At 46.7% G+C, this 25,309-nt stretch overlaps 1 long non-coding RNA gene across 1 annotated transcript in view; it reads left to right on the plus strand.

Annotated features, from left to right (window-relative positions):
- The first annotated feature begins 29 nt into the window (after window positions 1-29).
- Window positions 30-25,309, plus strand: part of LOC138769667 (uncharacterized) — a 27,907-nt gene continuing 2,627 nt past the window's right edge. The window contains exon 1 of the long non-coding RNA XR_011359280.1: window positions 30-177. This is a non-coding gene — a long non-coding RNA (uncharacterized lncRNA). The remainder of the gene's footprint in view (window positions 178-25,309) is intronic.

The following is a 25,309-nucleotide window of genomic DNA, read 5'->3' on the forward strand; positions in this document are numbered from 1 at the left end:
GCCCCTCAGTACAATCACTGAGCGGCACAATGTGGGGCATCTGTCAGTCTCACCTGACAGACTCCGCCCCCTGTCCCTCCGGGCCAAGTACAGACCAGGAAGCTGCTGCTGGGCGCTCTATGGAGGTGTCCGGGACGAGATGGGGAACAGCAGCGGCAAACACTTCTGGGCCCCGCAGTAAGTATAGCCCGGTACCGGGGGCTGTGTGTGTACGGGGCACTCAGCTGCCGCTCCGGTTACTTGTTGTGCACCTGTTGCGCTTCTGGGAAACTGCATTGCTTCTAATGGGGGAAAAGACGGAGAGCTCCTGACACTTGGGCAGCACCTTGTACGCGTGTAAAACGTTTTGTACACTTCTATGCTGCTGGGTCTGTTCACACGCTGCAGATTTATCATTTTCCTATTAAAATTAATTAATTGAGAACCGACATTTATATCCATCTATGATCACTATTGTCGCAGAATCATAACTGTTTCTCAGTCTTCCATTGACTTGGGGCTCGTTTTCTGAGGGATGAGTTGCGTTTTATCAGGTTTTTTTTATAGCACCATACAATGTAGTGAGAATTTTTTAACCTTTTTTGTGGGGTGTAATCTAATAAAAAAAAGGTACACAGATGGTATTATGGAGGTGCCTATTGTGCTGTAACTGTGATCCCATCACTAGATGGCAGACATGGGGGGGGGGCTTCTGGTTATTATGGTATATACCCGGCATTTATAGAAGTCATTTAAGGTGCGTTTACACATAATGATTATCGTGCGAATTTGCGCGATAACGTTCAAATTTGAACGATAATCGTATGTGTAAGCGCAGCGAACGATCAAACGACGAACGAGAAATCGTTCATTTTGATCTTTCAACATGTCATCAAATCGTCGTTCGCAAAAAAATTCGCAGATTGTTCCGTGTGAACAGTCGTTCGCCGATTTAACCAATGGGTGGGATAGGCTTAAGCGATCGCAAAACGATTTTCCGTACGATATATCGTACCGTCTAAACCGTCTAAAAAAATCGCTACTCCGACATCGTTAATCGTACGATCGGGCCAATTATTGTTTTGTGTAAACGCACCATTACAGATCTATATAACTTTCTCACACCAGTTGATTTGAAAATATTATGAAAATACCCCTTAAAGGGAACCATTCACCCCGTGGCCCCCGGCAGAAACTGACATACAGTGACATAAAGGTCAATATACTTACCACATCGCTCCCGGTCCCGTCCCGAAGCCCGTTGTTAACACGGAGAAATCGGCGATTCTTCTTCTCGCGCCCATTATGGTAATGAGCGCCGCCGGGTCCGAAGTCCAGCCTTCTCCCCGCCTCCGACACTTGATTGACTCCAGGTCCTCTTCCTCCTCGTCTTCTTTCTTCTCGCCGGATCCCGCGCAGGCGCCGTGACAGTCGTTTTCGGCGCATGCGCAGTTCACAATTGAAGCCGCTCCGCAGCTTCACTGTTTACTGCGCGTGCGCCGATTTACTCGAAGACCGTATCCTGTTTACCGCGCGGGCGCAGAAGAGGTGACGAGACCATCACAGCGGCGCCTGCGCGGGAATTCGGCAGAAGACTGAAGACGTCAATCAGGTTCCAGGAGGCGTGGATGGGCGGCGACGAGAAGAGGACCTCATGAATAAGTTGGACTCGTCCGTCGTTTCCTATGGACGTTGGACTCATCTCAGCTCATTACCATAATGGGCGGGAGAAGAAGAATCGGCGATTTCTCCGTGTCAACAACGGGATCCGGGACGGGACCGGGAGCGATGTGGTAAGTATGTTGACCTTTATGTCACTGTATGTCAGTTTCTGCCGGGGGCCACGGGGTGAATGGTTCCCTTTAATGGTGCGTTCACACCTACAGGATCTGCAGCTGATTTTCTGCAGCAGATTTCATTTAAATAACTGAACACAGCATCAAATCTGCTGCAGATCCTGTAGGTGTGAACGCACCCTAATGGTGCGTTCACACTTACCTGATCTGCAGCTGATTTTCTGCTGCGCATCCGCAGCAGATCCGCAGCAGATTTCATTTAATTAACTGAACACAGCATCAAATCTGCTGTGGATCCTGTAGGTGTAAACGCACACTTAGGGTGCGTTCACACCTACAGGATCTGCAGCAGATCTGCAGCAGACTTGATGCTGTGTTCAGTTATTTAAATGAAATCAGCTGCAGATCCTGTAGGTGTGAACGCACCATTAAAGTTTAAATTTTACTCCTTTTTTTTTTTTTTTTTTTTTTTTTTTTTTAATCCTGGCACAGCAACATATGCTTAATGCTGGAATACCCCTTTAAACTGTTGAATCCGATATCTTCTGCTTTGTGGACATGGTTGAACCCTTGCTCCCACTTCTCTCACCCGGCCTTAGACCTCTATGGCTTCTGGATAAGTGGAGATTCCGGTTGTGGGGACGTCTATTGAACGCTTTGTGTAGCTGACCAGTCCTTTTAAATAAGAGGTTGGTTATATGAAACTCTTGTGGGTGCAGTTATAGAAACACCTGAAGAACAAGCCTCTGTAGATATTCCGGGAGTTTCCTCAGTGTGGGAGTGACTACTTCTAGCTGTGTTATCTCCCCTGATAGGTCTGTGTATTCCTATAGACTGGGTGCACTGCTGCACATACCGGATGGGATAGGTTTCATTGCTTTCTTCTTTACTGGACACTTCTCTATGGAATAAGTGTACGCGAGTCTATCCAGCAGGAGAACCCGAATCCACAGTGTAACCACCTGACTGGGCTCTGTAGATGTATTCTCCATATGCACCAGATTTCCTGATGCTTCTCAAGTTGTTGCTGTGTCCCCTCCTGGGATAGTGGACTCTCCAACGTGCATCCCCCAGACTACATAAAAGGCCTATGTGTACTTAGTTACCCAGGTGCTCTTGGATCTTCTTTTGCTTGGTTATTTCATCAGGCATGTCAAAAGTTACTGATCGCAGCAGGTCTCGCTGCTGACACCTGCTGTGATCAGGAGATATAGCCGGGGAGAGAATGTGTCCACAGCCAAATCCTCCCCCTGGCTGGCCACAATTTCCAACAATGTAGCCTCACAGACTTACAATGTCAGAATTGGCCGTTTTGGAGAGGGAAGGACATGGCTACTGCATCTCTCTCCATCTATAACTCATGATTGCAGTGGGTGTCAGCATTGAGACCCGCTGCGATCAAAAACTTTTAACATGCCTGATGACACGTCAAAAGTTCTTTTTAACAGTGACCCTTGAAGAACGCAGACAATCTTAGTGTGTCCATTTTATTTTTTTTTCCATCCAATAACTGTCCAATAACATTTTTATTTTTTCCGTTGACCTAGCTGTACGAGGGCTTGTTTTTTGTGAGACAAATGTAACCTATTGACAGCACCATTTACGTACTGATAAACATTGTATAAAAAATTTGTGGAGTGAACACCTAGGCTTTGACTGATTACGACTTCGGACATGTCTCTAGGGTCATGTGTGGTGTTCTGTTTTTGCCTACGTCTCTAGGGAACATCGAATTCGAACGATAATCGTACGTGTAAACGCAGCGAACAATCAGACGACAAGCGAGAAATCGTTCATTTTCATCTTACAACATGTTCTAAAATCGTTGTTCGTAAAAAAAAAAATCGAAAATCGTTCAGTCGTTCACCGATTTTACCAATGTGCGAGATAGGCTTAAGCGATCGCAAAACGATTTTTCCGTAGGATATATCGTTCCGTCTAAACGCTGATTGTTCTAAAAAACATTGTTCTTTCGATATCATTAATCGTACAATCGGGCAAATTATCGCTCCGTGTAAACGCAGCATTAGGCAGTGTACAAGGGCTAATATGTCAATGGGTACCCCCCCCCCCCCCCCACATATACTATCTGACCCACTAGGAAATTGAGATAAAAATGCTGTTTAGCAAAATATTTTTTTTTTCAGACCCTTATATGACCCATCACTGTAGGGAGCAGTTGCTTCCATCAATCAGAATTTGATCTAAGACTTTAGACTCGGGGAGTAATACTAGATGTAAAGTCACTAACACTGTGTGGGTTTTTGAGCATTTGTTGTTTAGTCGCTCCTGTTTGCTTCCAATCTCTGAAATCCCAGGCCATCAGCTGTTCTTACTGGCAGGAAGCTGAGGCCAGCCGTACTCATGGAGAATGCACTGAAAGGGATACAGAGTATTACATGCCAGACCTTCCGATCTAAGGAATGAATGGCCAGCAGGTCCTCCACTATGACTACCACTCTGTTAGTGGCTTTTTATTCTGGATAGTAGAAGGAAGTCCTGAAAGGGAGAGCCCTCCTCTATGATTCCCATATGTCCCATTAGGGCACATGAAAAGTGATTATCTTTAGTGTTGAGTCGACCTGTCAAACTGTTTGGGTTTGGCAATGTTCTCCCAACGCTCAGCATTTGGTTCCCCTTGGCTGCAAAAATACGATATGCCTGTATGACTGTATCAGTGTTTTTCAGGACTCTATAGGGCAGCATCCAACTTCTGCTACCGCGGAGAATCAAATGCAAGGAAGGCAGAAGCCACCAGAGAAACCCCCCCCCCCCCCCCCCCCCCCCCCCCCAATTACTTGTCATTCATGCAGCGTGAGGGTACAAACACACACACCGTATACGCAGCAGATCTGCAGCAGATTTGATGGTGCAGATTTGATGCTGTGTTCAGTTATTTAGATCCAATCTGCTGCGTATTTGCTGCGTATTTGCTGCGTATCGCAGCAGTAAATACGCTGCGTATACGGTGTGTGTGTTTATACCCTTAAAGTAAAAAATAATGGGGCCAATCATCATAATTACAGATGAGTGAACCAGATTAGTTAGAAGCTAAAACAATCTGTGCAGAGGGAGGATACTGCCTGGAAAATGCTTGAAAAACATAGATACAGTTATGGCTATGGCTGTGTCCGTGTTTTCAAGGCGGTATCCTCCCTCTGCACGGAGCCGCCAGCCTCAGGGATACTAGCGCAGATCGGTTTTGCTTTGTACGAAGCAAAACTAATCCGGTCCACTCATCTTTAATCTAAACGCCATGTCCAATAGCTGCACAATGTCCCTGATGTTGCGATGACATGGTATATAGGCATGGTTTTGCCCCCCATACAATAATTAGGATACGCACTTGCCCCCTCTACATTCCAGAAGACTTCTGAGATGGAGAAAGTGAGTGACGAGGAGAAGGAAACTTCAGCCACCTTCTGCTCCCCTGACAACTACTTTACTATATAATGTATGGGTGGGTTCACACTGAGGAATTCTCACGGATAAATTCCACGGAATTCCGTCGGCTCCATAGACTCCATTCTATGGGCCGGCTGATTCCGCATTCCGCCGAATGAATTACGCCGAAGAATTTTTCCATACGATATATCGTTTCGTCTAAACGCTGATCGTTATAAAAAAAAAAAATACTCCGAAATCGCTAATCGTACGATCGGGCGAATTATCGGTCCGTGTAAACGGAGCATAAGTTTTACCAGCAGCAGGCACGGCATCGTACACAGCTCTTAGCTTATGGTAATGTAAGGTGATCCTTTGTGCAAGATTTCGCGACCACACTCCCAGAACATGTAAGGAACCAGAGAAAGTATGTACTGTGGGAAACGCATAAGTGCTTGGAGCTAATTTTGTTTAACAGTTGTATTGTATCATTAGTTCATTCCAACCTGTGAGGTCTAGCTTCATGCTACCTTTCTATAATATGCAAAAGCTGTGATAAATAACACCGCCTGCTTCCTTGTCTGACTGTAAGTTGATCTGAGTTTCTGAGTGCTCTGAGTTTCAGGCTATCGTCTTCCTTGTAGCTTGTTGTTCTGTACATTTTGAGGGTAGCTTCACACGTACCGTATCGCTGCTGTTTTTATGCACGCAAAATGCAAGAAAATCGCAGAACAGCCCTGAGATTTTAGATGCAGAAAAATCGCATGAATTGACCTGCGTATTATGTATATATAAAAAACGCAGCGTAAATTACGCACATAATACGCAGGTCAATTCATGCGATTTTTCTGCATCTAAAATCTCGGGGCGGATCTGCGATTTTGTTGCGTAAAATCGGCAGCGAAGCGGTACATTTGAAGCTACCCTTAAAGGGAACCTGTCACCCCCCGTGCCGGGGTGACAGGCTCCCGACCCCCCGTTAGAGACCCCTATACTTACCTCATCCCGCCGGGTCCCGCTTCTGGATTCGGTCGGGTCCCGGAGATCTCAGCCGCTGCAGCCCGGCGCGCGCGCTGACAGATGAGTCCAACGCTCATAGAGAATGACGGAGCGCTGGACTCTCCTGTCATTCTCTATGGGTGTTGGACTCATCTCTCAGCGCGCGCGCCGGGCTGCAGCGGCTGAGATCTCCGGGACCCGACCGAATCCAGAAGCGGGACCCGGCGGGATGAGGTAAGTATAGGGGTCTCTAACGGGGGGTCGGGAGCCTGTCACCCCGGTACGGGGGGTGACAGGTTCCCTTTAAAGCGTAACTGTCATGTTTTTTTTTATTGCAGAAATCAGTAGTATAAGCGATTTTAAGAAACTCTGTAATAGGTTTCATCAGCCAAAAAAGCCTCCTTCTGTACTCAAGAAGCAATCTCCCAGCCTCCCCCCTGACTTCTTATCTGTGCATTATCAGGCAAACACGTCTTCATTACAGAGAAGCCAGTGAAGACAGGCTCTGCTCTCTCCATTGTAAGCCTATGAAGGGGGGAGGGGCTGAGGGAGATGAGGGAGCAGGAAGAGGTGACATGAAGGACAGCTGTTTCTAGACTCTCGGGGCACCTAAACCGCAGGATTCAGGTGTCAGAAAGGTCAGTGCTTATCTATGAACTTATTGAGAGAAGATTGCAGGGTGTTGTGCTGTGCAGGACTGCTCCGTGCTCAGTCACTCCTAACAGCCCCTCCCCTCTCCATAGCCACATAATGTAGACAGAAATCCTTCTTGTTCTGATGTGAGGGGGGAGGCTGGGAGATTGCTTTTTCAGTACAGAAGGAAACTCTTTTAGTAAATAAAACGTATAACAGAATTTCTTAAAATCACTTGTACTGTTGATATTTAATGTTTTCAGAAAAATGACCCTGAAATGACAGTTACGCTTTAAGGTTCAAACCTCACAACAAAAGTCTGGGGTCAGACTTATTTTTCAAAAGAGTTCCCCTCCTCCCTGTCTCTTAAAAAATAAAAAATCTGACCCTGGACTCCTCCTTTAACCCCTTGAGGACCACGGGTGTACATTTACACTCCCGCTGCCTGGGCTTTAAGACAGGAGGATGTAAATGTACGCCCTGGCGTGGTCCCGGGCTATAGAGCCGGCTCAGGAGCTGAGCTCGCTCCATAGCAGGTGAGGACTGGCTGCTATTTGCAACCAGGGCCTCACCCTCAATGACGGGCGACCGCAATGTTGCGGGTGCCTACCATTAAAGGGGTACTCCAGTGTGGGGGCACTTTTTTTGGAAGACCGGGGAGGAGGTGGCTGAAATAAAAGACGTCCACTTACCTCCCCGGTTCCAGCGGCGGGTCCCGCATCACGGCGCTCCGGTGCCCGGTTCCCGACCGCTTCCTGGAGTCTGACGCCGCCCGAGACGCTACGTCTCAGAGCTGCTCAGCCACTCAGTGAAGGAGGCGGGATCCGAACGGACTTCATACGGGTCCCGCCTCCTTCAGATTAGGCATCTCCTGTCACTTACATATCGGGACCCCTGCAGCGTGTCTGCGGGGGTCATGATCACACTGTCCGACTGCCGGAGGTCTACTCCATACCTCCGTGCAGTCCGATCTTCTGATATAGTCTGCCACAGGCCACAGGCAGGCTCTATCAGAAGATCACAGATAACACTGATCCCTGCTGGCATAGCAGTGATCAGTGTATGAAATCTAATGAATTGATGTAAAAGTCCCCTAAGAGGATTTAAAAAATGTAAAAACAAAAAAATAAATAAAAGTTTTCAAAAATGTCCCAATGCTCCTCGCTCAATAAAAGTGAAAATCACCCCCCTTCCCATTTTATACATAAAACCCATAAAAATAATAGTCAATTAGCATATAATAAGCGTGCGTAATTGTCCGATCTATTAAAATAAAACAATATTATTCCCGCACAGTGAACGTCGTGAACAAAAAGCGGTATATAAAACGCAGAGATTACTTTTTTAAATTACACTTTAGGTATAAAAAAAAAAATTAATAAAAAGTAAATGCTACGTCTGATCTAGATGCCCTATACAACCCTGTAGGTGACAAAATAAAAACACTATAAGGGTGCCTTCACACCTACCGGATCTGTAGCTGATCTCACTTCTGCGGATTCGCAGCGAGATCAGCTGCGGATCCAGTACCATTGATGCCTATGTTAGCACATACTCGCAGTGGGATTGACATCCCGCTGTGACTATGTACTTTAACCCCCTGGCGCCCACAGCCCCGCCACTCGCATTAGCCCCGCCACCGGCATCCTCTATCCCCGCCTCTATCCTCACCGCCGCCCGCATCCTTTATCCCGGCCCCCCATCAGCCCGGCTGCCGCCATCCTCCATCCCGGCCCCCCATTAGTACCGCCGCCCGCATGCTCCATCACGGCCCCCCATCATCTCCCGCACCCTCCATCCCCGCCCCCATCAGCACCGCCGCCCGCATCCTCCATCCCGGCCCCCTATCAGCACCGCTGGCCGCATCCTGCTGCCCGTCGCCGAGAGCATACAGTACCTGCTCCTCGGCGCGGCTGCAGTGAGGCTCCCGATCCCGCTCAGCCGATCAGTGTTGCCGTGCGCTGATTGGCTGAGCGGGACTGGAGCCGGGAGCCTCACTGAAGCCGCGCCGCCGAGCAGGTAATGTATATGCTCTCGGCGACGGGCAGCAGGATGCGGGCGGTAGGGATGGAGGATGCGGGCGGCGGGGAGAATGGAGGATGCGGGCGGCGGGGATGATGGGGGGGCCGGGATGGAGGATGCGGGCAGCGGTGATGATAGAGGCGGGGATAGAGGATGCCTGTGGCGGGGCTAATGCGAGCGGCGGGGCTGTGGGCACCAGGGGGTTAAAGCACATAGTCACAGCGGGATGTCAATCCCGCTGCGGGTATGTGCTAACATAGGCATCAATGGTACTGGATCCGCAGCTGATCTCGCTGCGAATCCACAGAAGTGAGATCTGCTACGGATCCGGTAGGTGTGAAGGCACCCTAAGAGTCACAATGCGGCCATTTTAAACATTACCTATTTGCAATAAAAAAAAAGTTTTATTGCTAATACTAATAGTAAAACATTAGAAAACCTAGTAAACCTGCATACCGCTGTGTTCAGACCGACCTATAGAATAAAGAAAAACATGCCAGTTTTACCATAAAAATTCATACGTAAACATGGAACCCCCCAAAATTTGTGGAATCATATTTTTTTTTTACCCAAATTCACCCCATAAATGATATTTTGGGGGTTCTGTCATTCATTTTATGGCAGATTGAAAGATACCATTACAAAGTACACCTGTTCCTAAAAAAAAACAAGACCTCACATTGCCCTGTAGGTGGAAAAGTAAAAGAGTTATGGCTCTCAGAAGGCGAGGAGGAAAAAACGAAAAGGCAAAAGTGACAATTGGCCCGGTCCTTAAGGGGTTAAATACCTGATGTTACACTCTAGACTAGGCCAGGTCACTGCATGAATGGGAAGTGCCATAGTTCACTGCTCACCTATTCTGACTATGGAAATGACCTATTCGCTGAATGTCATCCTAAGGCTGCCTGATGCATTACCCTTTATCATTACCATAGATTGGTTATATACGTGCAAAATATCATAGACCCAGGGAGAGGAAGATGAGCACATCCTACTTATATCAGGTTAAACAAGTCAATGTTCATAACAATTTTACCACCATCATAGATTATCAGATAAGGTGGCATGATGTCTTATACAATGTGTTATGCTATTGAGCAATGCCAATTGTATGAATCATTAGTGAATTCCTGACTGGTTAAGCCTTAGTACCTTCTCCTTCCTTGTACTATTAAAAAATATTGATCCGGTGACTACGACTGTGGCATCCACTTTCTTTTTCAGCTTTGTCAGAGTACTATGAATGGCACCACTAAAGGGTAAAATATCTAAAGGGGGTTTCTGGGACTTATATATTAATGGTCTTTTTTTTTTAGATTAATGGGGTCCAACTTTCAGCTTAGTTTTAAAGGGCCAACGTCACAAAAACATGACCACTTTTCCCCTCTTGTCTCCAGATTGGGTGGGGTTTGGGATTCAGTTCCATTGAAGTAAATGGAGCTTAATTGCAAACCGCACCTGAACTGGAGACAACAGAGGGGGAAAAGGGGCCATGTTTTTGTAGTGCTGGATAACCCCTTTAATCAATTGAATGGGACAGTGGTGCTTTACCAGGAACAGCCACATAAAAGTGTATGGCGCTATGCCTGGTAAACGATGACTTGGACACTGTTGAGCTGCAGGCTATTCAGTTACTAGATGAGTGGGGCTATCAGGTGTCTGGCCCCCAGGGTTCTACTTCTAATGGTGCGTTAACATGGAATGATTATTGTTTGAATTTTTGCAATAACGATTGCATTTGAGCGATAATTGGCTCGTGTAAAAACAGCGAACGATCAAGTGACGAGCGAGAAATCGTTCATAGTGATCTTTCAACATGTTCTCAAATCGTTGTTGGTCGTTCGCTAAAAATTCAGTCTTTAAAAGATTCACCCTATGTGTGAGATGGGCTTAAGCGATCTTAAAAACGATCGCAATAATGACTTTTCTAATGATTTGCTTGTCTAAACGCTGATCGTTATAAAAACCAAATTGTTGCTTTAAAATCGTTAAAAGATTGATTGGGCGAATTAATCGCTTTGTGTAAACGCAGCATAAGGAAAGACCATTTATATAAAAGTCCTAGAAAAACACTTTAGACAAAGAAGTTTTCTCATAACAGACAACCCATTTTAAAGGTACCTAAAGTTTTCAAAAACTACTGACGTCAGAACGTCATGTCAGAGTTTTTGATTGCTGGAGGTCCAAGCGGAGCGCTGTGCCTGTTTGTGTCTGCTCATCACTGTTCAGCTCTGCATGGAGCAATGTATAGATCCAAAGGAAAACAATCGAAAGTTTATGGACTGTCTATGAACTTATATAGTGTTCCTAGCAGGCATGAACAGGCACTGCACTCAGCCGAGCACTGTTGCCCTTTCGTTCTGCCAATTGGTGATGGTCTTGGCACAGGGGATTACTAGGATTAGATCCCATCTGAAGAAATCCGGAAAGCCTTTCAGAAAAAAAAAGTTTTTGGAACAGTTTGCCTGCTTTCCTATAATGGACATCAACCTCATTTTGGTGCACATCGGGGGTTCTTACAGCCGTGTGATTGAAGACTGTTGCATGGGATTAAATACCCACGAAACAAATGGATGTTTGGTGCTTTCAGATCTTGGGCAGATGGGTAAGTAACACTATATGCTTCTGCAGAGGTAGACATAGGTGGAGTATCCCTTTAATTAGCAGAGGTTTGGTGCCGATCCTAGAGAGTGTAGACAGTCCCCTGGAGGTGAAATTGGGGAGTGCAGTTAGCCTGCATGGAGGCCGGTACAACTGGACCCACCATGTGTTACTCTGCAGGGCAGGCAGATAGGCTAGATAGCTGCAATGAGGCATGTTATAGGAGATCTACAAACTAATACCACTGCGAAGAACCTGAGTAAAAAAAATACTATTGATGGCAGCAGGTGTAGATTTGCGTCATGATTTGCGCCTGCGAGCATGATAAATGAGGTGTGGGAGGAGGCCACATCCAATACACTTAAAGGGGTTATCCAAGCTTAGAAAAACATGGCTGCTTTCTTCCAGAAACAGACCCTCTCCTAACCTCAGTTTGGGTGTAGGTTTTGTGTAGGTTTTGCAGCTCGGTTCTATTAAAGTTAATGGAGCTGAATTGCAGTACCACGCACAACCTGAGGACTAGGTTAGTGCTGTTTTTACAAGAAAGAAGACATGCCTTTTCTAATTCTGGATAACCCCTGTATACCAGGAAAGTGAAATGACATAGGAAAGTCGGTTTGGTACTGCTCCGACAGGGTAGCGTCAGCTCAGCAGTACTTCACCATCAAAGAGAGCTCTGTTTTCTCAGGTAACTCATCTAGGGGCCCTTTTTAGATGGAAACTACTTCAGAGGAGCTATTTGATTGTCATCTGAGTTTTTGATGCCAAAATACTTATTTATGTCTGTCTGTGAACATAGTGGAGACTATATTAGGAGAATCTTATGAAAGGGTTTCTATTCTGTAGACACTTAAGTATCTGCTTTATAAGAACCTACTCAGTGTCGCCCACATCTGTGCGTGTCTCGTGAGGACAGGTTATACCGAATGCAATCTGTCATTTGGTCACTTATATCATCGCCTAAGGCCCCCTGTAAAATCCCACACTTTGTAGACCATGAACTTGTGATATTTTCCTGCCCCATCTCTGGGATTACAGCACTTACTGTGAGGTAAGGCTTTCTTGTTCAGCTGCCAGCCTGGTTGCCTAGCCTACAGATGCCATCTGGAAGCTTGACTGTGTAAGTTGGCAGAAGCTGCGGAGTTACGGTCATGCCTTTCTCCCTGAATCTGGGGGACAAGTTCAAGTAATAATGAATGCCAAAATAACTGAGTGTTTAATACGGCTGCCCTTGGTGAAGAATGAGGCCAGCGTTTGTCTCAGCTTCTGGTTTCCTTTTGGTGCCCCTTTTTAGTATTATTGCTTCGCTCAAATTCTGCCCCCCCCCCCCCCCCCCCCCAATCAATTCTATCATTTAATGCCTTTAAGACCTGTGGTCTTCATTCCAGAATGGGGTGTGAATGCTAAGCCCGGGGAGGTGTGCAAATGACACAGATATGCATGCACATCACAATTGGTCAACCTTCAGAAGGAACGTTTTTTTTCTTTGTTTAGTTTTTTTTTTTTTTTTTTAGCAGTGATAAACATTGTTACGTAGGTGAAATTTTTCTTCTCTGTTTTTTTTTTTCCAGCACAGCTAATATGAGGCTTTGTTACACTTGGTTATGGTGTGTTTAACGCTCACATTTGTTAATAGTGCATTATGTTGAATGGGGTGTTTTTTTTTTTTTATTCACTTTGTATGCTCTTGGTAAGCACTGCATTTTGTTTGTATTTTTTCTTTCTTTATTTATTTAAGCATTAAGTATATAATAAGGTATATAAGTATTGTATTGTATTGTAAGTTTCAAATCATGAGACCTCACATAAGCGCCTAAGAAGCTCCAACGCAAAAGTCTCTGCATTAAAATGTCTAACTAGGAAGGGAGAGGGAAAGGGAGTATGGAGGGGGATGCCAAAGCGGTCCTCAAGAAGAGATAAGTGAGAAGAGATAACATTAATTACATAAAGATATTGAAAAACGACTCTGGTAGAGCCCTCAAACCTTAAGACTACAGTACTAGGGGGGTGTCCAAGAAAGCTTACCATGGCAGCCACAGCTTCACTACAGGGCCGGGGTTGTTGTGTATCTCAGCCCTAAACTCTTCCACATGTTGAATCTTCATAACCTCTCTAAGCCATTCTACAACAGTTGGTGCCTCTTTGCTCGTCCACCGCCTAGGGATCACTGAGCGAGCTGTGGATAATCGAAAGCGTATTAAGGACCTTTACTTTTTCCAGAAGGATGGACAGTACCAGTACCCCTGGTTCGTTGCTCACTTGTACAGTAGTATATGTTTTAGGAGATCAATGACCTTTTTCCCAAAATGGCTGCAAGCTTGAACATTCCCACCAAATATATGCCATAAAGCTTCGAGCTATCTCGCAACGCCAATTCCTTTCTAGTAGGCTGGGTTACAAAGAATGTAAAAGAGTTGGGACCCAATATCAACTAGATAATACCTTGTAATTTGTCTTCTGATACTTAACAGAGATTGAGGACTTATATATCCCACTCTGGAGTGAAGAACATTCGATTAAGTTCCTTTTCCCATCCTTTCTTATAAGCAGGAACCGCAGGTTTAGAGGAGAAAAGGAGTATAGTGTATATTCAGTATTGTATGTTGTGGTGGTGTGCTTCTTATACAGAGTTCCTCAAAATCCATAAGTGCTCTATGCAGTTGCAATAAGAAAAAGCTGTTTGTACTGTAATTCTGTGGCCGGAGACCTGTCCGTAGTTGGGACTAAGGTTTCATAGGGCTTTGGTGCTGGGGCCGTTGTCACATCTCTAAAACAAGGCCTGGCTGTATGGACAAGAAGGTCACCACATCAAGACCTGGGGTGAAGTCTGGATTGCCCATCAATGGCATTTTGTTTGTATTTAAATTTCATATAGCGTCTCAGTGTCTGTCATGAAAGGCCTCCATACACATAAGATGGATTTGGATGAGGTTTATCTAAAGTGTATGACCAACATTAGCGAGGGTGGTGGTTGAGTGTTCACAACCACAGGAGATGACTGTGCAGATCATGGAAGGGCAATGTCTCTCCTTTTTTTGCTTAGGACATGTTTGCATTGGACTTGTATGGACTCAATGAGGCTGACAAACTTTTGTCTTGGGCTGGGTGTAGCTGGCGGCATCTGATTTGATGTCACATGACAACTTCTCATCGGTGCCTATAGGCAAGCTATGTTACACACCCATGTGCTATCCAGCCTGCTGTACCTGTCTTGACTCATGTTTTACATATATTTGTCCACAGCTTGATTTTCAGTGGTATTTTTAGTCATTCCTAGCAAAGACGATTACCCTGAGAATGTATTGTTCAATTGCTGTATATCACTGATTTATGCTATGCGGCTGTCACAGTGGCGGGGCAAGGTTAGAGAGCTGACCTTATACATATAAGAAATGTGGGCCGATCCTATGGCTAATCTGTGTATGGGAGCAGTCAGACAACACAGGAGACAAGGATTGGGCATGGTCTCCTCTGATCCATGACTGATCCTTTGTTTCCATGTGAGAGATGTCTGCCAGTGGTTATATCTCATTTTATGTTAAAACAAAAACATTGGCTGAATAGAGTATTACACTGCAGGACTGTATAGGAACCCCCCCCCCTAAACTGGTAACACCCAGATAGTTATCCTGTCATAACTATATAGTTAGAATAACACAGGAACGGCACATCACAGAGCTATAAGTAAAGCCCCTATTACATGGGACCATGGTGAGGAGTAAAGATTCTCGCTTGATTCTCGTTCCCCCTCTCTGCCGGCGCTAATACTCGAGCTGACAGCGAGCAGGTAAGAGCCAGGTTGGCTGCCAGGGTGATCGCTACATTGTCCGGGCAGCCCATAGAAGGTAGCGGCGGTATTTTTTTTTTTTTTCAATTTGTTGAAAGACAACAATCAGCCAACATCGTACATATCGGCTGATCGTTGCCTTCTATTACGCAAGACAATTATAGGCCGAATACGGCCGATAATCCCCTTAAAGGGGTATTCCCCCCCCCCTCCAAATTATTTTTGCATTAATACGTTGCCCACCCGTAGCTTTCCATCTTTCCAATATAAAGTTATTAAGGATTCTGCACAGTTTTGCTGTTATCTAGGTGCCCCCACCCCCACGGATTGCATATAATCATCAGCTCTAAGTCCACTCCGACACGCTCCCTGCTCCTGCCCCGACCCTCCGAGACGGCATCACGTGTCCTCCTTCTCTTCAATGGGCCGGGTTAGCGCTTCTAATCCAGCCAATCTGAAGTGAAGGAGGACGGCGGTGGCTGCTGTTAGAGAGGGAGACGGTGATCAATCAGTGCAACTGTCACTGACTCCTTCTCTAACAGCAGCCACCCCAGTCACCGGTACCATGTGCCCCCCCAGCCCCAGAGCTCACCTCCTGACTGTGACCCGTCACCCCTCCCTCCCCCCCCTCCGTCAACTGCTCCGAGCCGCTCGCCCGCGGCGCTTCCCGGCAGCCCCCCATCCTTCAATTGCTGAGAGCCGCGGGGCCGCCGGTAAGCGCTCACCGGCGGCCCCGCGGCTCACTGTCCCCCGTCACTGTCCCGTCACTCACTGTCACCCCTACCCCATCTACCCCCTCCCCCCCCCGCCCCCCCCCCCCCCGTCCATCAATTGCTCGCGGTGATTCCCCGGCAGCAACCCCCCCCCCCCCCCCGGTTTTCAATTTCTCTGAGCCGCTCGCCCGCGGCACTTGCCGGCGGCCCCGCGGCTCACTGTCCCCCATCACTTGCGGCTGCTGGGCGTTCGCCCGCAGCGCTTACCGGCGGCCCCCCCTCCGTTCATCAATTGTTTCCCCCCCCGGTTGCCCGCGGCTCACTGTCCCTCATCACCTGCAGTCACTGCGGCTGGTACCATCTCAGCTCTGCTACACTGTCTCACCATCTCAGCTCTGCTATGCCATCTCACCATCTCAGCTCTGCTACACCGTCTCACCATCTCAGCTCTGCTACACTGTCACCATCTCAGCTCTGCTACACTGTCACCATCTCAGCTCTGCTATGCCATCACCATCTCAGCTCTGCTACACTGTCTCACCATCTAAGCTCTGCTATGCCATCACCATCTCAGCTCTGCTACACTGTCTCACCATCTCAGCTCTGCTATGCCATCTCACCATCTCAGCTCTGCTACACTGTCTCACCATCTCAGCTCTGCTACACTGTCTCACCATCTCAGCTCTGCTATGCCATCACCATCTCAGCTCTGCTACACCGTCTCACCATCTCAGCTCTGCTATGCCATCACCATCTCAGCTCTGCTATGCCATCACCATCTCAGCTCTGCTATGCCATATCACCATCTCAGTTCTGCTTCACTGTCTCACCATCTCAGCTCTGCTATGCCATCTCACAATCTCAGCTCTACTATGCCATCACCATTTCAGCTCTGCTACACAGTCTCTCCATCTCAGCTCTGCTATGCCATCACCATGTCAGCTCTGCTACACTGTCTCACCATCTCAGCTCTGCTATGCCATCACCATCTCAGCTCTGCTGCACAATCTCACCATCTCAGCTCTGCTACACAGTCTCACCATCTCAGCTCTGCTATGCCATCACCATCTCAGCTCTGCTACGCCGCCATCATCATCATCTCAGTTCTGCTAAGCCATCACCATCTCAGCTCTGCTACACAGTCTCACCATCTCAGCTCTGCTATGCCATCACCATCTCAGCTCTGCTACGCCGCCATCATCATCATCTCAGTTCTGCTAAGCCATCACCATCTCAGCTCTGCTACACAGTCTCACCATCTCAGCTCTGCTATGCCATCTCACCATCTCAGCTCTGCTATGCCATCACCATCTCAGCTCTGCTACACTGTCTCATCATCTCAGCTCTGCTATGCCATCACCATCTCAGCTCTGCTATGCCATCACCATCTCAGCTCTGCTATGCCATCACCATCTCAGCTCTGCTACTGTCTCACCATCTCAGCTCAGCTCTGCTATGCCATCACCATCTCAGCTCTGCTACACTGTCTCACCATCTCAGTTCTGCTAAGCCATCACCTTCTCAGCTCTGCTACACAGTCTCACCAGCTCTGCTATGCCATCTCACCATCTCAGCTCTGCTACACTGTCTCACCATCTCAGCTCTGCTATGCCATCACCATCTCAGCTCTGCTATGCCATCACCATCTCAGCTCTGCTACACTGTCTCACCATCTCAGCTCTGCGCTATGCCATCACCATCTCAGCTCTGCTACACCGTCTCACCATCTCAGCTCTGCTACACCGTCTCACCATCTCAGCTCTGCTACACCGTCTCACCATCTCAGCTCTGCTACACCGTCTCACCATCTCAGCTCTGCTTCACCGTCTCACCGTCTCACCATCTCAGCTTTGCTATGCCATCTCACCATCTCAGCTCTGCTACACTGTCTCACCATCTCAGCTCTGCTATGCCATCACCATCTCAGCTCTGCTATGCCATCTCACCATCTCAGCTCTGCTACACCGTCTCACCATCTCAGCTCTGCTGCACAATCTCACCATCTCAGCTCTGCTACACAGTCTCACCATCTCGGCTCTGCTATGCCATCACCATCTCAGCTCTGCTCCGCCGCCATCATCATCATCTCAGTTCTGCTAAGCCATCACCATCTCAGCTCTGCTACACAGTCTCACCATCTCAGCTCTGCTATGCCATCTCACCATCTCAGCTCTGCTACACTGTCTCACCATCTCAGCTCTGCTATGCCATCACCATCTCAGCTCTGCTACACTGTCTCATCATCTCAGCTCTGCTATGCCATCACCATCTCAGCTCTGCTATGCCATCACCATCTCAGCTCTGCTACACTGTCTCACCATCTCAGCTCAGCTCTGCTATGTCATCACCATCTCAGCTCTGCTACAATGTCTCACCATCTCAGCTCTGCTACACTGTCTCACCATCTCAGCTCTGCTATGCCATCACCATCTCAGCTCTGCTATGCCATCACCATCTCAGCTCTGCTATGCCATCACCATCTCAGCTCTGCTATGCCATCACCATCTCAGCTCTGCTATGCCATCTCACCATCTCAGCTCTGCTATGCCATCACCATTTCAGCTCTGCTACACAGTCTCTCCATCTCAGCTCTGCTATGCCATCTCACCATCTCAGCTCTGCTATGCCATCTCACCATCTCAGCTCTGCTACACCGTCTCACCATCTCAGCTCTGCTACACCGTCTCACCATCTCAGCTCTGCTATGCCATCACCATCTCAGCTCTGCTACACTGTCTCATCATCTCAGCTCTGCTATGCCATCACCATCTCAGCTCTGCTATGCCATCACCATCTCAGCTCTGCTATGCCATCACCATCTCAGCTCTGCTACTGTCTCACCATCTCAGCTCAGCTCTGCTATGCCATCACCATCTCAGCTCTGCTACACTGTCTCACCATCTCAGTTCTGCTAAGCCATCACCTTCTCAGCTCTGCTACACAGTCTCACCAGCTCTGCTATGCCATCTCACCATCTCAGCTCTGCTACACTGTCTCACCATCTCAGCTCTGCTATGCCATCACCATCTCAGCTCTGCTATGCCATCACCATCTCAGCTCTGCTACACTGTCTCACCATCTCAGCTCTGCGCTATGCCATCACCATCTCAGCTCTGCTACACCGTCTCACCATCTCAGCTCTGCTACACCGTCTCACCATCTCAGCTCTACTACACCGTCTCACCATCTCAGCTCTGCTTCACCGTCTCACCGTCTCACCATCTCAGCTTTGCTATGCCATCTCACCATCTCAGCTCTGCTACACTGTCTCACCATCTCAGCTCTGCTATGCCATCACCATCTCAGCTCTGCTATGCCATCTCACCATCTCAGCTCTGCTACACCGTCTCACCATCTCAGCTCTGCTGCACAATCTCACCATCTCAGCTCTGCTACACAGTCTCACCATCTCGGCTCTGCTATGCCATCACCATCTCAGCTCTGCTCCGCCGCCATCATCATCATTTCAGTTCTGCTAAGCCATCACCATCTCAGCTCTGCTATGCCATCTCACCATCTCAGCTCTGCTACACTGTCTCACCATCTCAGCTCTGCTATGCCATCACCATCTCAGCTCTGCTACACTGTCTCATCATCTCAGCTCTGCTATGCCATCACCATCTCAGCTCTGCTATGCCATCACCATCTCAGCTCTGCTACACCGTCTCACCATCTCAGCTCAGCTCTGCTATGTCATCACCATCTCAGCTCTGCTACACTGTCTCACCATCTCAGCTCTGCTACACTGTCTCACCATCTCAGCTCTGCTACACTGTCTCACCATCTCAGCTCTGCTATGCCATCACCATCTCAGCTCTGCTATGCCATCACCATCTCAGCTCTGCTATGCCATCACCATCTCAGCTCTGCTATGCCATCTCACCATCTCAGCTCTGCTATGCCATCACCATTTCAGCTCTGCTACACAGTCTCTCCATCTCAGCTCTGCTATGCCATCTCACCATCTCAGCTCTGCTATGCCATCTCACCATCTCAGCTCTGCTACACCGTCTCACCATCTCAGCTCTGCTACACCGTCTCACCGTCTCAGCTCTGCTACGCCATCTCACCATCTCCGCTCTGCTACACCGTCTCACCATCTCAGCTCTGCTATGCCGTCTCACCATCTCAGCTCTGCTATGCCGTCTCACCATCTCAGCTCTGCTATGCCGTCTCACCATCTCAGCTCTGCTATGCCATCTCACCATCTCAGCTCTGCTATGCCATCTCACCATCTCAGCTCTGCTACACCGTCTCACCATCTCAGCTCTGCTACACAGTCTCACCATCTCAGCTTTGCTATGCCATCACCATCTCAGCTCTGCTACACTGTCTCACCATCTCAGCTCTGCTATGCCATCACCATCTCAGCTCTGCTACGCCGCCATCATCATCTCAGTTCTGCTAAGCCATCACCATCTCAGCTCTGCTACTTCATCATCAGACATAAGCATTGCATGATGGGAAATGTAGTTTCCTATCTTGATTATAGACCATGTTTTAGAAAAACTTGTAACTCAGGAACGGCAGCAGCTAGAAAGATGGGAGACGGCTCAAAATACTCGGGGGGACTTGGTGAGTAAGAATAGCTAGGTTTGGGGGCATTACATTTTTTTTTCTTTTGGGGGGAATACCCCTTTAAGCTAGTGCTGACCTGTCTGATCAGCGCTCGCTTGCTCCTCGTTCCCTGCTCGCTGCCGCCGCTATTGCTTGTGCTGGCAGCAAGTGGGTCAGAGCTGGGGGGCTAAAGATCTCCCAGGGAGCCCATAGGAGATAATGTCATTACCATTGTTATCATTCAAGAATCTTTCAACATGTTGAAGGACAAAGATCAGCCAACATCTTCAGCTGATCTTTGTCTTTTAACAGGAGTTATTACACATAGCAATTATCGGCTGAATACGGCTGATAATTGCTTGGTGTATTAGGGCCTTAAAGGTTTTCCAGCATTGTTGATTCTTGGGGAATACAATCATTTATTAAAACAGCTGACAGGTTCCCTTTAAGATGGATTCTTAAAAACCCCAGTTATGTAAGTTGAGGAAATAGCTGGTTTCTTCTACACATTGTAAGCCCCATTGACGTATATGCTTAGCTTGTGTTCTGACCACAATCAGTATGGAGTTTGTTGATTCTCTGGGAGGGAATGATTAGTCTGCATTTCCCTATTGTCCTTGTTGCTTTGATCTTAGTAAAACAGACATTTGAATAAATCTCCGATTTATTGTTTGAAATATCTGATGTGTAAATACATGTATGTATGTTCTTTAGCTTAGCAGAAACCAGAAGTTTGGAAACTACTTCCCTAGCCCGAACCAGGCAAACAATAGCATAATAACCGTAGATTTCACAAAATATAATACCCTAATACTAATGACTCATTGTATCGGGTTCATCTAAGCACTGTCGCCCATCTCCAACTTTACCTTTTGGACCCCTTTTAGTTAGTCAGTTGCAGCTTAAAATACTTTAAATATCAGAACACTTTCTCTCTATGGACGTTGTATAGCCTCTTCATGTATGTACACCTCTGCTACATGTGTGCAGCACCGTACTCCCCCTCCCTGTTACAGGTGCATTGTCGTGTTGTGAAGTGACACTTCATCCTATAGGCAGGTAGCTGTTAGTGAGTGGAAGTGAAGTTGTTTGCTTTCTTTCAGTCGAAACTGCAATCTACTTCCTCCCTGAGCTGTCAGGATAACTGAACCTGGACGTGTGACAGGAGGAGTGGCCGTGCTCAAAGCATTCCATTGTGGAGACCAAACCAGGCTTAACCTACAAGACATACTTTTATCATACTGAAAAGGGTTACTTAGGTATGTGAGTATAAGGGATGTTAGAAACAAGCATCATATAAACGCAGGTGCGGCTATTTATATTATTATTATTATTATTATTATTATTATTATTATTATTAATATTATTAATTAACTTAGTTATTTCTAAACCACTCAGATGAAAGAGTGCAAAAAAAATTCAATCAGAGCAAAAGTGTGAACCCACCTACATATGGCTGGGTAGCATATTGGCACAGCCAATGTTCTGACTGCAGAAGTCAGGAATCAGCAACCGTCCTATAACTGTGTTGTTTTTTTTTTTAAATGTTTTTCCCTATGTTTGTGTTGGATTCTTCTGGACACTCTGGTTCTTCTAAACTCTCTTACATTGATGGATAATGGGAATCAGATACAAAGTGACTTTAGTGACTGTGTTTGTTTTAGGAAAATAAGATGAGGAGCTCTACTGGGAAGTAAGGAGAGTGATTGCAACACTCGGGAATACATTGGTGCCATTAGCAGCACAACCTAAATAGATTTGGATGCCCTCTAGTGAATTTCATTCTCTGCATTGATGCTCCTGCAAAGTCAAGTACTTATCTGATCCCCAGCAATGTCAGCTGACCACTTGGGACCACAAGGTGGAGACAAAGGGGAGGAGACAGGTAGAGCCTATCATGTATGGGCTGCTAGGATGGTACAAGTTCACATCATGTGATCACGTAAGCAGAGACATTCACGGGACGATGTGATAAGCGCTGGCCTCAGCACCAACCATAATGCTTAGCGTTAGGGTTACTGCTAGAGATGAGCGAACCTCCAGCATGCTCAAGTCCATCCGAACCCGAACTTTCGGCATTTGATTAGCGGTGGCTGCTGAAGTTGGATAAAGCCCTAAGGCTATGTGGAAATCATGGATATAGTCATTGGCTGTATCCATGTTTTCCAGACAACCTTAGAGCTTTATCCAAGTTCAGCAGCCTCAGCTAATCAAATGCCGAACGTTCAGGGTCGGATCGACTCGACTCGAACCAGGTTCGCTCATCTCTAGTTACTACCTAACCATCCCCACATCTGACCCCTCCTTTTAACTCTGTCCCTGATGGTTGGGGCTGATGTTCATGCAGGCATTAATTTAGTGTAATTGGGACGTAACCTTTAAAGGGGTTATGCAGTAAAAAAATATTTTTTTTTTTTTTTTTTTTCAAATCAACAAAGCAGGAAATTATTTCTGTGGGGATTTGCTGCTGATCTGGACAGTTCCTGTCTCAGACAGAGGTGGCAGCAGAGAGCACTGTGCCAGACTGAAAAGAAAACATTTCCTTGAGATTTTCAAATAGAAGTAAATTACAAATCTGTATAACTTTCTGAAACTAGTTGATTTGAAAGAAAAACAAATTTCACTGGATAACCCCATTTAATTCTTTCCCTAACAGGGAAGTAAGGTAAATCAGGTAGGATTGGAGAGGTATCACTTAAAGTGTAGATAATGTTATATCCAAGTGTGCTCAGGGCTGTATATCAAAGGACGTTAAGAGGGAGGCAGGGCCGAATTTACCACTAGGCACTCGTGGTCCAGTGCCTAGGGCAACACCTTGCAGGGGGGCTGCACCCAGGACCGTTTTAATACATTGGTGGGCCCGGTGCACAGCCCTCAAAATCAACACCCCCCCCGCGTTATCAGAATGGGAGCTCCACACACAGTATAATGCCCTGAAAGTCACCCCACACTGTATTAAGAGCCCCGATAAATACAGTAGTTACCTTATACCCCTATAACCCTACAAGCCTATAACAAAGTACAGTTACATCCAGTGACTCACCAGGGGCGTCTTCTGCGATCACAGTCTGTCACCTTTTCTTTCTCTTCATCCAGCCTGGGCCACCTTGAAGTCTCCCCCAGCTGTGAATCCTCTCTCCAGAATCTGCCAGAGAAACATTTTAGGCTCCAACACATACAGTACTTAGGTCCCCTGTACCCCTATAAAGTAGTTACACCCCTCTGTGCCACCATAGTTTTAAGGTGTCCCTAATGTATATAGACCCCTGTGTGCTCCCCTAGTTATATACAGCCCTCCTGTGCACTCCCCCAGTGGTATATAGCCCCCTGTGCGCTCTCCCTAGTAGTATATAGCCCCCTGTGCGCTCTCCCCCAGTAGTATATAGCCCTCCTGTGCGCTCCCCCAGTAGTATATTGCCCCCCTGTGTGCTCTCTCCAGTAGTATATAGCCCCCCTGTGTGGTCCCCAGTCGTATATAGCCCCCTGTGCACACCCCAGTAGTATATAGCCCCTCTGTGCACTCCCCCAGTAGTATATAGCCCCTCTGTGCACTCTCCCAGTAGTATATAGCCCCTCTGTGCACTCCTCCAGTAGTATATAGCCCCTCTGTGCACTTCCCAATAATACATAGCCCCTCTGTGTGCTCCCCCATTAGTATATAGCCCCCCTGTGCACTTCCCAATAATATATAGCCCCTCTGTGCACTCCCCAATAATATATAGCTTCTGACAGCTGACAATAGTCTATTATAATAGTTCTTATAGACAATAGTTATTCTGTTATAGCTGTGTGATCACAGAAAGGAGTCCGGAGTCCTCCATGTACATGAGGTGGAAGATTCCTTTCCCCACAAAACAACTTGCTGTTGATTGTCAGCAATGCCCAGTGATGGGGCAGAGCTGTCTAATGCTCGGAAAGTGTGTGAACGTAGCCTTATAATGTTAAAAATGGTTACATGTACTTTGAATCTGTGAATAAATAGCTTTATCCAACAAGTAGTCCAGTATACTTGCCTAATACATCTACAAAGGAACATCAAGTATCTGGCCGCTGCTGGCACTGCACCCGCTGTCTTAGTGGATGTCTCTAGGCTATCCACAGTGGAGATGTATGGTTTTCTGGCCTGGGGGGGGGCACAGATTCCCTCAGCTGTGTGAGTACGGAGGACACCTGATGTTCCCCTGTCTGTTTAATATTCTGGCATCAGTTACATAGCTCTTCCACTTTTTTTCTTTGTATGTTTCCACAATACCAAACTTAGACAGTAGAGGGCACAAGAGCTCTTTTCATTGAAATGTTTTTCGCCTTAGGTAAGGTTCCCACTGTGTCTTTGTGTTTCTGTTTTGTCACATTTAATTTTGTTAAATAAAGTGAAGTCAACTACATTATCATATACAGAAAAAATATATATATCTATATATCTATCTCAAGAAAACACATTGCAACGTGTATGTATTTCAATGTATGGAAACAAAAAATGCAGAGTGAACCCACTTTGTTTTTTTTTTCTTTCCTAAATTGCATTATAAAAAATAAAATAAAGTATAAAGCCTATTGATCCCCTGTAGGTTCCACTCCTGCTTTTGAAGATGAGATTAGTAGAAGCAATGCATCTTCTAGGGGAAAGTACCTGGATTCTTATTCTCACAGGCGCATGGAACAATAGGCTGCATGACACAATATAAGCACAGTACAACAAGGATCCATAATAGAGCAGCGTGTATAAGGCATTTTTAGTTAGATGCTGATTAAAAAAAACTGCATTGTCTCTACCAGTCTATATGGTCTACATGGGTTAAGTTGGAGTGTGGTTGGAAACACACATTGAGTTTTTTTTG

This window comes from Dendropsophus ebraccatus, chromosome 12 (assembly GCF_027789765.1).
Source record: "Dendropsophus ebraccatus isolate aDenEbr1 chromosome 12, aDenEbr1.pat, whole genome shotgun sequence".
Lineage (NCBI taxonomy): Eukaryota > Metazoa > Chordata > Amphibia > Anura > Hylidae > Dendropsophus > Dendropsophus ebraccatus.